We start from the raw sequence: 13,160 nt of genomic DNA, 5'->3' as shown, positions 1-13,160 counted from the left end.
ATGGAGTGTACTAGTTAAGTATGGAGGAGTGGTTAGGCGAGGCATGAGACACGGACTGCGTTAGTTAAGGGTGGAGGGAGAGGCATGGAGTTTCCCTAGTTAAGTATGGAGGAGTGGTTAGGCGAGGCATGAGACACGAACTGCGTTAGTTAAGTGTGGATGGAGAGGCATGGAGTGCACTAGTTAAGTATGGAGGAGTGGTTAGGCGAGGCATGAGACACGGACTGTGTTACTTAAGTGTGGAGCGAGATGCATGGAGTGTACTAGTTGAGTATGGAGGAGTGGTTAGGCGAGGCATGAGACACGGACTGCGTTAGTTAAGTGTGGAGGGCGAGGCATGGAGTGTACTAGTTAAGTATGGAGGAGTGGTTAGGCGAGGCATGAGACACGGACTGTGTTACTTAAGTGTGGAGCGAGAGGCATGGAGTGTACTAGTTAAGTATGGAGGAGTGGTTAGGCGAGGCATGAGACACGGACTGTGTCACTTAAGTGTGGAGCGAGAGGCATGGAGTGTACTAGTTAAGTATGGAGGAGTGGTTAGGCGAGGCATGAGACACGGACTGCGTTAGTTAAGTGTGGAGGGAGAGGCATGGAGTGCACTAGTTAAGTAAGTAGGAGTGGTTAGGCGAGGCATGAGACACGGACTGTGTTACTTAAGTGTGGAGCGAGAGGCATGGAGTGTACTAGTTGAGTATGGAGGAGTGGTTAGGCGAGGCATGAGACACGGACTGCGTTAGTTAAGTGTGGAGGGAGAGGCATGGAGTGTACTAGTTAAGTATGGAGGAGTGGTTAGGCGAGGCATGAGACACGGACTGCGTTAGTTAAGTGTGGAGGGAGAGGCATGGAGTGCACTAATTAAGTATGGAGGAGGGGTTAGGCGAGGCATGAGACACGGTATGTGCTAGTTAAGTGTGGAGGGAGAGGCACGGAGTGTACTAGTTAAGTATGGAGGAGTGGTTAGGTGCGGCATGGGCGGGGTAGGTGGTGGCACCAAGAGGTCGAGATTGGCCCTGGAAAGGTTGGCAGGGACGCACTTGGACAGCATTATTTGCACGAACGTGGTGAAGGTGGGGACTAGTTAAGTATGGAGGAGTGGTTAGGCGAGGCATGAGACACGGACTGCGTTAGTTAAGTGTGGAGGGAGAGGCATGGAGTGTACTAGTTAAGTATGGAGGAATGGTTAGGCGAGGCATGAGACACGGACTGTGTTACTTAAGTGTGGAGCGAGAGGCATGGAGTGTACTAGTTGAGTATGGAGGAGTGGTTAGGCGAGGCATGAGACAGGACTGCGTTAGTTAAGTGTGGAGGGAGAGGCATGGAGTGCACTAGTTAAGTATGGAGGAGTGGTTAGGCGAGGCATGAGACAGGACTGCGTTAGTTAAGTGTGGAGGGAGAGGCATGGAGTGCACTAGTTAAGTAAGTAGGACTGGTTGGGCGAGGCAAGAGACACGGACTGCGTTAGTTAAGTGTGGAGGGAGAGGCATGGAGTGTACTAGTTAAGTATGGAGGAGTGGTTAGGCGAGGCATGAGACACGGACTGCGTTAGTTAAGCGTGGAAGGAGAGGCATGGAGTGTACTAGTTAAGTATGGAGGAGTGGTTAGGCGAAGCATGAGACACGGACTGCGTTAGTTAAGTGTGGAGGGAGAGGCACGGAGTGCACTAATTAAGTATGGAGGAGGGGTTAGGCGAGGCATGAGACAGGGTATGTGCAAGTTAAGTGTGGAGGGAGAGGCACGGAGTGTACTAGTTAAGTATGGAGGAGTGGTTAGGCGAGGCATGAGACACGGTATGTGCTAGTTAAGTGTGGAGGGAGAGGCACGGAGTGTACTAGTTAAGTGTGGAGAAGTGGTTAGGCGAGGCATGAGACACGGTATGTGCTAGTTAAGTGTGGAGGGAGAGGCACGGAGTGTACTAGTTAAGTATGGAGGAGTGGTTAGGCGAGGCATGAGACACGGTATGTGCTAGTTAAGTGTGGAGGGAGAGGCACGGAGTGTACTAGTTAAGTATGGAGGAGTGGTTAGGCGAGGCATGAGACACGGTATGTGCTAGTTAAGTGTGGAGGGAGAGGCACGGAGTGTACTAGTTAAGTGTGGAGAAGTGGTTAGGCGAGGCATGAGACACGGTATGTGCTAGTTAAGTGTGGAGGGAGAGGCACGGAGTGTACTAGTTAAGTGTGGAGAAGTGGTTAGGCGAGGCATGAGACACGGTATGTGCTAGTTAAGTGTGGAGGGAGAGGCACGGAGTGTACTAGTTAAGTATGGAGGAGTGGTTAGGCGAGGCATGAGACACGGTATGTGCTAGTTAAGTGTGGAGGGAGAGGCACGGAGTGTACTAGTTAAGTGTGGAGGAGTGGTTAGGCGAGGCATGAGACACGGTATGTGCTAGTTAAGTGTGGAGGGAGAGGCACGGAGTGTACTAGTTAAGTATGGAGGAGTGGTTAGGCGAGGCATGAGACACGGTATGTGCTAGTTAAGTGTGGAGGGAGAGGCACGGAGTGTACTAGTTAAGTATGGAGGAGTGGTTAGGCGAGGCATGAGACACGGTATGTGCTAGTTAAGTGTGGAGGGAGAGGCACGGAGTGTACTAGTTAAGTGTGGAGAAGTGGTTAGGTGCGGCATGGGCGGGCAGGGTAGGTGGTCGCACCAAGAGGTCGAGATTGGCCCTGGAAAGGTTGGCAGGGACGCACTTGGACAGCATTATTTGCGCGGACGTGGTGAAGGTGGGGATTATAATAAACTGTGGAGCCCTCAGAGACGACACCTTTCTGTTTCACGCTGCCTCGTGAGTTTAGACGAAGGAGCACGAGGTGGCTGATGGGTAACAAGGGGGTGCGGGCTCTCGGCCGTGGAGGGCTCGAGTTGTCTGAATTGAGCCTCACAGTGAGTGCCAACCGCAGGTAACGGTAGCGGAGACGAAAGGCACCGCTAGCTCAGCTGGTTGATAAACAACAATAACCAGGCTACGGGGAAGCTAAAAGAACAGAGATGAAAACATTTGGAGGTACGAGGCAACTTGTCCTAAGAACATCCTCTTCCCATTGTGAGCCAGGATTGCGTCTATTTCTGGCGCGTGACACAGGCGGAGGCGAGGCCTGACATCCTTCCATCCTCCTCGTGACCCAGAGCTTCCTTCGTCCTCAGGTGCCCTCCCCTGGGGCAGCGCCTAGGCAAGGATGCTTGTCAGAGAGACCTTTGGAACAATCTTCCAAGCAGAGCTACCCCCACACTACACGCATCCACATGCCAAGGAGAGTCCCCGCCTCCAGGGCGGGAAAAGGTCCACACCACACCCCTATAAAGAATGTGCCCCAAGAGTGAAGGCGGCCGCAGCACTGCCGCTCCACCTCCCAGCCCCAGAGCCACAGAAAGAGCGTGAGCTGCCATCACTACCCGCTGGTCTGACAATCACCCCACCCCCGTTCAGTCACCAGGCTTCAGAGACCAGGCGACTATGTAATCTTTCCCAGGGCCACTGGAATTATGTGACTGTGCGGGCCGTTGCGTTTTTCGCATAATTATAGATTTGCCGCATTTGCCACATAATCCATCACCTGCTGCATAATCTGCAAATGTTAAAAAAAATGTTTCTAACTCAAACAGTTCAAAAGTTACTAAAAACGCAGCAAAATGTGTTGCTGCGCAGTGGAAGGCCCTTTGCAAAAGCTGACTGGTCACCTTTCTGTTGCTTATTGCTGTATTTGAGTGTTAAACTGGTACTATTGTGGTGCAGCAATGCCCAGACAGTGTTAACAAGTGTGAAAATGACAAAATAATGAACTAATACTATCACACAATTTTACGCATTACACTGCATAATTTGCCTTTTCTTGCCACATAATGTACTCAACCCTGCCACATAATTTGCCCAGTCCTTCATCCTAATTCGAGTGGCCTTGTCAATATCCAAAGACAGCAGTCTGCCAGGCCCCCTCCCAGTCCCCACTCCTGCGACACAGAAAATGGGCCACTAGCTAACCGCTACCCAGTGACAGAAGTTTGCCAGGCCAGCTACTCGCCCTTAAGTCCCCACTCCAGAGCCCCTGAGTGACTTCCTAGCCACCACCCCAAGAGAGCATATCACCAGATAACAATTCAACCCCTATAAAAGGTGCAGAGTGGGGAATGAACGTGGGCGTAGGCGTAGCCATGTAGCTATCAGTAGGGTCCAGTGTACGCCGGGGCCCAAGGTGAGAGGCCCTTTGCTTATGGATGTTTTTACTACCCAACAGTGGGTGAGGGGGCTCTTTCGCCAATGCTTGTAATAGGGCCCATGGCACCCTTGCTGCGTCACAGGGAAAGGATGCTTAATGGTGAATACAGCCCTGTACCACAAACTCCTCCCCCCTCCCCCGGAGATGAATGATAATATAATAGATATATTATTTTAGCCCTGTCTCCTCTCAGCAACTAATTGCAGGAGGCTATCTATCTATCTATCTATCTATCTATCTATCTATCTATCTATCTATCTATCTATCTATCTATCTATCTATCTATCTATCTATCTAGCTATCGATCTAGCTATATCACAAAAGTATATCCCAAAGTTTCCTCTTGTTGTTTAAGTGCTTTAGGATAGAAAGAAGGCCTTAAATATCCTAAAGTGATTATAGATTGCTGTAGACATTTCCTGATATTGAGAAGATTTTTTTAATCTCTGGTCGACTGAAGAAGTTTATTCCAGAAGGTGGCACGCTGGATCCTAACAGGCTCACTTAAAACTTGGAATCACAAGAGCCCAAGGTATGTTGACGGTATCTTACAATAGAGTTTATAATGATTAAAATTCATGGCTAACGGAGTAATGAAGGCATTGATCGAACATTTTAAGGATAAGACATAATGCCTTAAAAGGAATCCTCTTTTTGTCAAGCAATGCCGGGAGCTCATCTTTGTGCCAACATGGTTAGATGTGAGCAGACGGAAGATGACACTGGGTGCTGTGTTCAGAATGTGTTGGAGTTTAGCCAGATTTTTCTGCTTACATTAGGCTACTGGGGTTGAGGTGTGTTATAAAAGAGGTACTGGTGGAACATGTTCCTCATTTAGATTTAAAATAAGAACGAGAAACCTTTGCATCCATATTTGTTGCTCCCTATAAGGCCTGCTCCACTGTAGTCTTCGCATTTCCCCTTGGATGTAATTCAACAGCATCTATGTAATCTTTAGTCTTCTTACCAGGAGTTGAGGTGTCAGGTCTTCAACAATTGGGTCTTAAGACTTTTCACCAAACCTTTGTTATTATAATCAGTACATCTTGAAAGGGTGTACACACTGTTTTCTTCTGAATGGGTTATTTTGCAATGGCAGGCACTCTGGATGGGACTTCAGACTTGTAAACTTCCACCAAATACAAAATGAATATGATCTTATATTTCAGTTGTGGTAGGTGTGTCGGTGTCGCGCTCTCCCAGGGGTGGTCACAAAATCATATCTGACACACCACCTGAGAAAAATATTTCATCCACTACGTTGAACTAACCACATCTCAAGGTAAGTATAGCAAAAGTAGAAGTAGAGTCAAGAATACTATGTTTACCTTGATAATGTAGCTGTAGATACTGTAGCAGAGATAATATTTATGTACGTTGACATTGACAACCTCGATATTGTGTCGTACAAATGTTGCAATGTATTCCTGCCTAGTTCTGTATGTTTCTCTGCACTTAAGTCCAGTTTTCCCTTTGCTATTGTTAGTGTTTCTCTGTCCTAGGGATTCCGCTTTTCTCGACCTCAGTGCATGTATCTGTGTCTCCCTGTGCCAGAAAGCTTTCCATGTTTTTTGCCCTCATTTAGAGTTTGGAAGAAACTGAAAATCCTCTAATTTTTGGAAGAGACACTCTAGATGCAGATTGCAATCCGTTGGCTGAATTGCCACTAACACAGGGATATTGGTGTTTGGGTGGATCCTTATCTGTATTTTGCTCTTCCTACAGAAATTGATTTTCAGCTCCTGCCAAACTCTTGATTAGTCAAAAAATATATGGAATGCTTTCTGGAAGAGAAAAATTACAAAGGGATAGAACTGGATAGTAATGGGGTAGCTTCAGAAAAGGAAAATCTCAGGATGGCTGCAGAGAAAGCTACATCTGGGAAAAGAGATTCTTCCTCCAAATCTGCAGGCGTATCTGCGATGTACAAAATCATTTGTGTATATTTTTGTTGAAAGTCAAGGTGTCTCGGAATGATTTGGGAGTTTTGATTTCACCTTTAGAGCAGAGGATTTGAAAGGCGTGCCTAAGGCTGCCACTTTAAGGAGTTGCTTCCTCAAAGAAGGATTGGCAGTCGTTGGAAGAATGCCTGCAGCTGATCAACTGACCTATGAGCGAATAACGGAATCTCTGATCAGACGGTTGGGGCTGAAGTCAGCTAGGTACCATCACAGATTCAAACAAAGCAAAAGAAGGGATTCTGTTCCGTTTGAAACATAGATTCATGGCTTGTTGCATGATTGGAATCATTGTGTGAGAGGGAAGGGGGCCAAGGACTTTCTTACTCTTAACCAGTTGATGGTGACAGAGTGACTCACAAGGAGTGCTGGCCCTGCTTATGCAATACCCGTCAAACTTGCAATAGGGCTGACAAGTGGGTAGCTAACAGGGATAACAAAGAGCTGGAAACATATGGCTATTAGCCAAAGGGAGAGAGGAGCTCTCAACATACTTATTCCAAGGGTAACAACCAGTACCATTTCCAAGGGTACAAGGGAGGACACAGGCTAAAAGGGTATTCGATTGAAAGCCAGGAATACAAGAAAAATGCAGGACAGGAAGGTTTGTTTGAGTCCAAAGTGGTTACTTGTTATAGGTTTTTGAAACCAAAGGTAGAGAGTAAGGACTTTTGGCCGGCCGGCCGTGTCCCTAGTATATATACTTATAACCAAAAGAAGACGGCCAGGAGCTTTTGCTGTCTGACGTGTAAGAAGTGCCGGTTTTATCACTATCGCCTCATTTTCTTTGGGAGCGATTAGTCCTTCTGTTTCATTGTTGGTCATGTTATTGAAAGTTCTTTTCTCTGGTAAAAACTCGATGTCCTTTAACACTGCTTGTTCAAAAGCTATGATTTCTGCAGGTATGGTTACTGGAGGTGGCATGAAGGTTGATTTTAGTTTGAAATCAGTATCACCCTTCTCTTGAGTCTCCATATTCATATCTTGTTTTGAGAAGACGGCTTTCAGTTTGATTTTTCTGAAAAAGTCAGCCATTTCACAGTGAAGGCGAAATTTGTCAAGACGAGGTGTAGGTACGAAGCCTAGTCCTTTGTTGAGGAGCTCCATTTCTGTTTGGTTGATGGTTACCTGTGAATAGTTGGTCACTAGGTTTTGTTGCTCGATCCCGCTCGTTGCTCCATGGCTTTGCTTCTCGTTTGTGCTCCCATTTAGGTGTTGTCCTCCCAATGAACCTGGGCTTGCCTTCTTTGTTTTCCTCTTCCCCTCCGGCCATTCCCTAAAAAAGGTTTGTAAAGGGAATATTTTTAATTGTAATATTAATCACACTCACTTAATCACACATCACATCATCTCAAAAACCAGCTCCACTGTAACCAGGTGTCGCAGCACAGCCAGGTAGCATTCGGCTACCTGGCTGGGACCCGCTGATGAAGCATGACACCAACCAGGTTGGTGTGTGAGGGTTTTACTAACAAACCTGTAAGGTGCCGACACTTCTTACACGTCAGACAGCAAAAGCTCCTGGCCGTCTTCTTTTGGTTATAAGTACTTGTTATAGGTGTCAGACCCTGAAGCAGAGGTCAGACCCGGGACCAGGGTTCAATTCCCGACGCGGCAGAGTCTTGAGCCCAAATGTCCACGGACTCGATAATTCTCGCTTCGGTGCCTACTCGAATCACGGGTTCACACTCTGCAACTCTGGGCAATAGCTTGCTTAATCTCCACTACGGCCCCCCCGCGGCGGGATGCCTGGCTTTCACCTTGGGGATGCCCAGTACGGGTATCTCAGAGGGAAAAAGCCAGGACGGGTTCCCAAAGCAAGCGCCTTGAGACCTTGCGGTGATAAGGCGCTATATAAGAACCTTTGACATTTTGACATAACTGGGGGCCCTGTTGCACTCAACATAGTAACAATGGATATTTGGGAAAGGTATTTCAATGCTCTTAACCAGTTTAATGCGGAGATCGAGATGTTCACGTCCTCTGCATTACCTTCCAGTGCGGTTGATGTGAGCGCATTGTCCTGGGCACTAACCGAGAAAATCCTTTTGGTACAAGCTAATGGTTCCACCACCAATGCATACAGCAAGGGAGACAAGGGGAAACCCTGATTGGTGGCTATAGGAGCAGACACAGCACCATTAACCGGTATTCGGGCAGTTGGCAAAGTATAGAGCATCATTACCAGATGCAGAAACACCTCCCCTACCCCAAAGCGGCGCAGCACAACTAGCATAAATCCCCACTCATTGAAGTCAAATGCTCCGCAGCAAGAAAATCAGAGGCAGCCCCAACCTCCAGATCAATGCGCTGGATAGTGCCAAACACTGTTCTAAGATTGAAGGCGAGACTGCATCCTGGAACAAAATCAGACTGTCTGGGCCCCACTACCCCAAGAAGTAACAGAGCCAATCTATTGGCCAATTCCTTGGCGTATAGTTTAGTGTCTACATTCAATAGGGACAGCGGTCTATAGGACGAGCAGTGATCTGACGGTTTGCCAGGTTTCAGGAGTGTAACTATTAATGCCTTGTGGGGGCGCTAGAGGGCGCACTGCGGGATGGCTGCTCTCTGAGACAGCTTCGCCGGGCAGGTGATAATTATCTGTAAATCATCGTCTAGCGGACATGTGAACATCAACTAACAATGGATATGGCAATCGGAAGGTGTTAGGCACAGGGTGAGAGCATCAGAACTGTGAAAGAACGCATAGATTGCTGTTGAACGGGGAAAAATTCACAAGCCAGGTGGTGCTCAGGGTTGCGACAAGATGGCGGCGCCCTAACGGGATACAGCCTAACATGTGTTCGGGGAGGAAGCAGGACTGTGATCAGACACAGGACGCGAGGCTGTGAATACCCGGGATATATCCTGTCTTTTTAAACAAAAAATCCGGTAATCCCCGCATGACCAAACAGACCTTGGTGCACGGACTGGGAGGCACGAGTGTAGTGTGGTCAGTTGCAGCATAACGCATGGAGCTTGTAATGGCGGGCGGACAAACAACAAGAAACTGAGGTGCACTGCATGGTGTGTTTCCGGAATACGCTACTGCCGGCTGCTGTAACACTGCTTAGCAGCTTGGCATATGGGCATAAGGATCTGACAAAATTGTGCCACAAACGCGTGGATGTTTAGTGACAGGCAAAACTGAGGTCCAGAAAATGCTAATAAGCGCAACCAAGATTGCGGCGCCCTTACTGGGGGAAGTTTACATCGCGCCTTATAAGAAGAGCACGGAGTGTCGTTCAGACATAGAAAACAAGTCAGTAGCTGCTCGCAATGTTTCCTGTGTTTTGGAAGTTAGGAGGCTTTGTACATCACAGACCATTTCCCGATATCTCACCTGTGTGGCATACATATAGCGCGGACATTTGGGGCAAAGCACATGTAGCTCAAAATGGAGGGCGGACAAGAATAAATAAACTGTTGGGCACCTCATAGCTCGTCTACTAGACACAAAGCGGCTGCCTCTGACATCAATGCCTGGAAACTAAACTGATGGGCATACACAGCGCGATTTAACCCTGTAAAAGAAAGGCGCCCCGATGCAGTCATTGACATTATCATTGCCAGCCAAGAGGAATTTAAAGTGTCGATGCCCTGGCGCTAACGCTAAACAACTGCATATATATTGTTCATTAAGCGGAAAGTGTGGAAGCTGCAGGGGAAACAAGAAGGAGGACCTTGTGTGTTCAGGCCACGCTGCAGAGCGAACATATATGTTTGGAATCAGACCCTGAACTACGTCAATGCATCTGATGGGCTACCTTATGGGCGATTGGGCGAGACTATACACCCAAGATTTTAATGCACCCTATATTTGATGCGCTCGTCGCAACGGAGGAGTCTGGTGTGTAGCTGTGCTTCCCCTCCTCTGATCGTGCTGAAGCTGTGGAGCGTAACAGAGTGTTGATGCCCACTGTGTTGTTATAATAACGTGCGAGGTACTCTTCAGGGAACCACCTGAGGAGTTCTGTCATTGTGCTTTTCCGAAACACGATGTACATTGATGGCCTAGCAGAGCGATTGGGCGCAAGACGGAGTGCAGAGCCGGGTTGTCAGCAGCCTTAACAGTGAAGAATTTGTGCTGAAAATCATCAACGCCAAGTGCCAGGGCGGTGTCCTCACTCTCTCTCTTCAGAATAGTGATAAGCCACCATGGGTAAACCAGACAAGCAGCAATCTAAATTGACCTTTGAATCTAAAAAATCAGCGAAAACCTCAACAGCTGCATCAGACGCAGAGCTGGATGCTGATGAGGGATCCAATGCTGGCATGGAAGGAGTGCTACAAGCTATCCAGCGAAGTCTACAAGACATTAACGGTAAGCTGGACACCATCACTTTACGGGTTGATAATATGGCTGCGAAGCTGGACAAACATGGAGTGTGATTAGTTGAAGCTAAAACGCGCATATCTGCAGTAGAGGAGGAATCACATGGCACGGCCACGAAATGCAAAGAAATGGAAAAAGTGTTGGAAACTATAAAGAACAAGGCGGAAGATTTAGAAGCGCGCTCTCGCAGAAATAACGTTCGGATAGCGGGAATTCCGGAGTCCACCAACACGGGCAAAATGGAAACATATATAGAGGAAATGATTCGCAGCGTGTTTGGCACGGAACAACTCTCGTCTGTTTTCCTAATTGAACGTGCGCACAGATCCCTGGCCCCACGGCACAAGCCAGGTGCAATTCCACGACCTATAATAGCTCGAGTTCTTAACTATAGAGATCGGGTTGCAATACTCAGAATGGCTCGTGAAAAACAGAAGATAAACTATCAAGGTAATAATTTAGAGTTTTATCTCGACTTCACAATGATGGTCCAGCTGGCGAGAAAGGAGTTCAACCCCAGTGAAAAGAAACTGCGAGACATGGGAATAGAATATGCCATGCTATACCCGGCCAAACTGAGGGTTACCCATGATGGTCGAGCCACAATTTTACAAACACCAAGGGCCATGCAGGACTATCTTAAGAAACTGAGCACCAGGCGGAAAGAATGGCACAGAGAAGAACAACATCAAGATTCAGAGTAAACAGATTGTATGCTGTCAGAACTATTTTGACATGGACGGGTCTATAATTGTGTACGCCAAGGCTGCACAAGAGCAACGATCTCTGCTAAGGATCCTCCTGTACGCCACTGTTGCTCTGTGGAGCAGGGGCGTAACACAGGCCCCCGCAGCCCACGCGGTGCGGGGGGGGCCCGAAGGTCCAGAGGGCCCCCTCGGCACTGCACTCTGTCCGGAGAGCTCCTAATTGAGCCCGGAGGGGGGCACTCTACATACCTTGCAGGGAGGCCCCCTCAATTTTCGTTACGCCAGTGCTGTGGAGGCTAGCGACACATAGAATGTCTGCGGAGATAACACCGACTGCAGGGCATCGCTGCCTGGCCGCCACATGCCGGGATCACAGAAATGTAGTCGCACCGGAGGGTTATTTATACCTTCCAAACTGAGGATTTGGTGGCGTCTACATTTCAAGGACGGCTAAGTGACTGTTTGCTGAACTTTCATATGGCTGTGCGATTTCAGTTCTTTCCATGTTGTATATCGGATGCCTACACTGGACGATATGACTGTGTTGTTACCACATATTTGGGTTGTGTAATAGGGCAATCTCCGCAGTTATATAGTATACCTGGCCACATCCATTAAGTTGGATGGAGTTGTGTGACCTCGGTGGACCCCCCAGGCGGGTGTACCCCACCTAAAGTTAAGTTATGTTACCAATGTTCAGGGGATCGCGACTTTGGCATAGTTGGGTTGCTGAAGTGGGCGGGGGGTGCGGGGTGGGGTGTTGGGCGAGTTTTTTTTAGACCAAAGCACTTGAGAGGCATCGCTGTGTTACAGACTTATGCTATGCAATGCTATATCAATAGATTTACTCTGGAGATTGTATATTTAGTGTACTATATACGTCATGCTCGGTCATGTATAATTGAAAGGTGTGTAAGTGTCTACTGAATCACTACGTTCAAAGAAATTGTCTTTGTAAATTGGAATGTAAGGGGACTGAACAATCCGAAAAGATACGTCAAATATTTGCATATCTAGACCGTCATCAGATAGATATTGCTCTCCTACAGGAGACACATCTGATGCCAACAGGTACCAGCAATGTGGGACGACGCTGGGCGGAATCAATACACATGTCATCATATTCCTCTTATGCTAGGGGGGGTATCATATTGGTGAAAAAAAGGTATACAATTCCATATAGATAATACTGATTCTGATGCAATGGGGCGCTACGTAATAATAACGGGCACATTAAGAGGCCATAAACTAGCTATAATTAATACGCATGGACCGAACATTGATGATCCTGATTTCTATAGTGCTCTAGAGAGAAAAATATGTGCCTTACCTGACATTCCGCTAATTTGGGGAGGTGACTTTAACATTGCATTGCAGGATGCCACAGACCGCTCAGGGACGACGACTGAACCACATAGGCGAATTGAAAGATATTATGTCTATAAACCAACTATCTGATATCTGGAGATCTCGTCATCCTGAGGCACAAGAAGCCACGCATGTATCGGTGGCAAATAATAGTTGGTCGCGTATTGACTATTGGTTGGTTTCTGATGATGTCATGTTGTGGGCAAACGCTGTGCAACACTTAGCTCGGACATTGTCTGATCCCAATCCGGTCATGTTGAACATCACAATACCACACTATACGCCGCCACCATACAGTTGGCGGTTTAACGCGAAGGCACTGCTAGACCCAGTATACACAGACACGATCAGTCAGGCTATAACAGACTATTTTGAATTCCATCAGCCAAGCACGGAGGACCCGGGGCTTTTATGGGAAGCATTTAAGGCCACAATTAGAGGTACATGTATAAGCACTGCTGCAGGTATACTAAGAGATATCAGGAGACAACTAGCACAACGAGAAGAAAAAACAGCATGCGTTGAAACTAGACTATGGGCGTACATGCTCCACTAAGATACTGGGAGACATAAGAGT

The sequence above is a fragment of the Lissotriton helveticus genome, chromosome 5_1, assembly GCF_964261635.1.
Source record: "Lissotriton helveticus chromosome 5_1, aLisHel1.1, whole genome shotgun sequence".
Taxonomy (NCBI): domain Eukaryota; kingdom Metazoa; phylum Chordata; class Amphibia; order Caudata; family Salamandridae; genus Lissotriton; species Lissotriton helveticus.
This window is presented reverse-complemented; position numbering follows the sequence as displayed.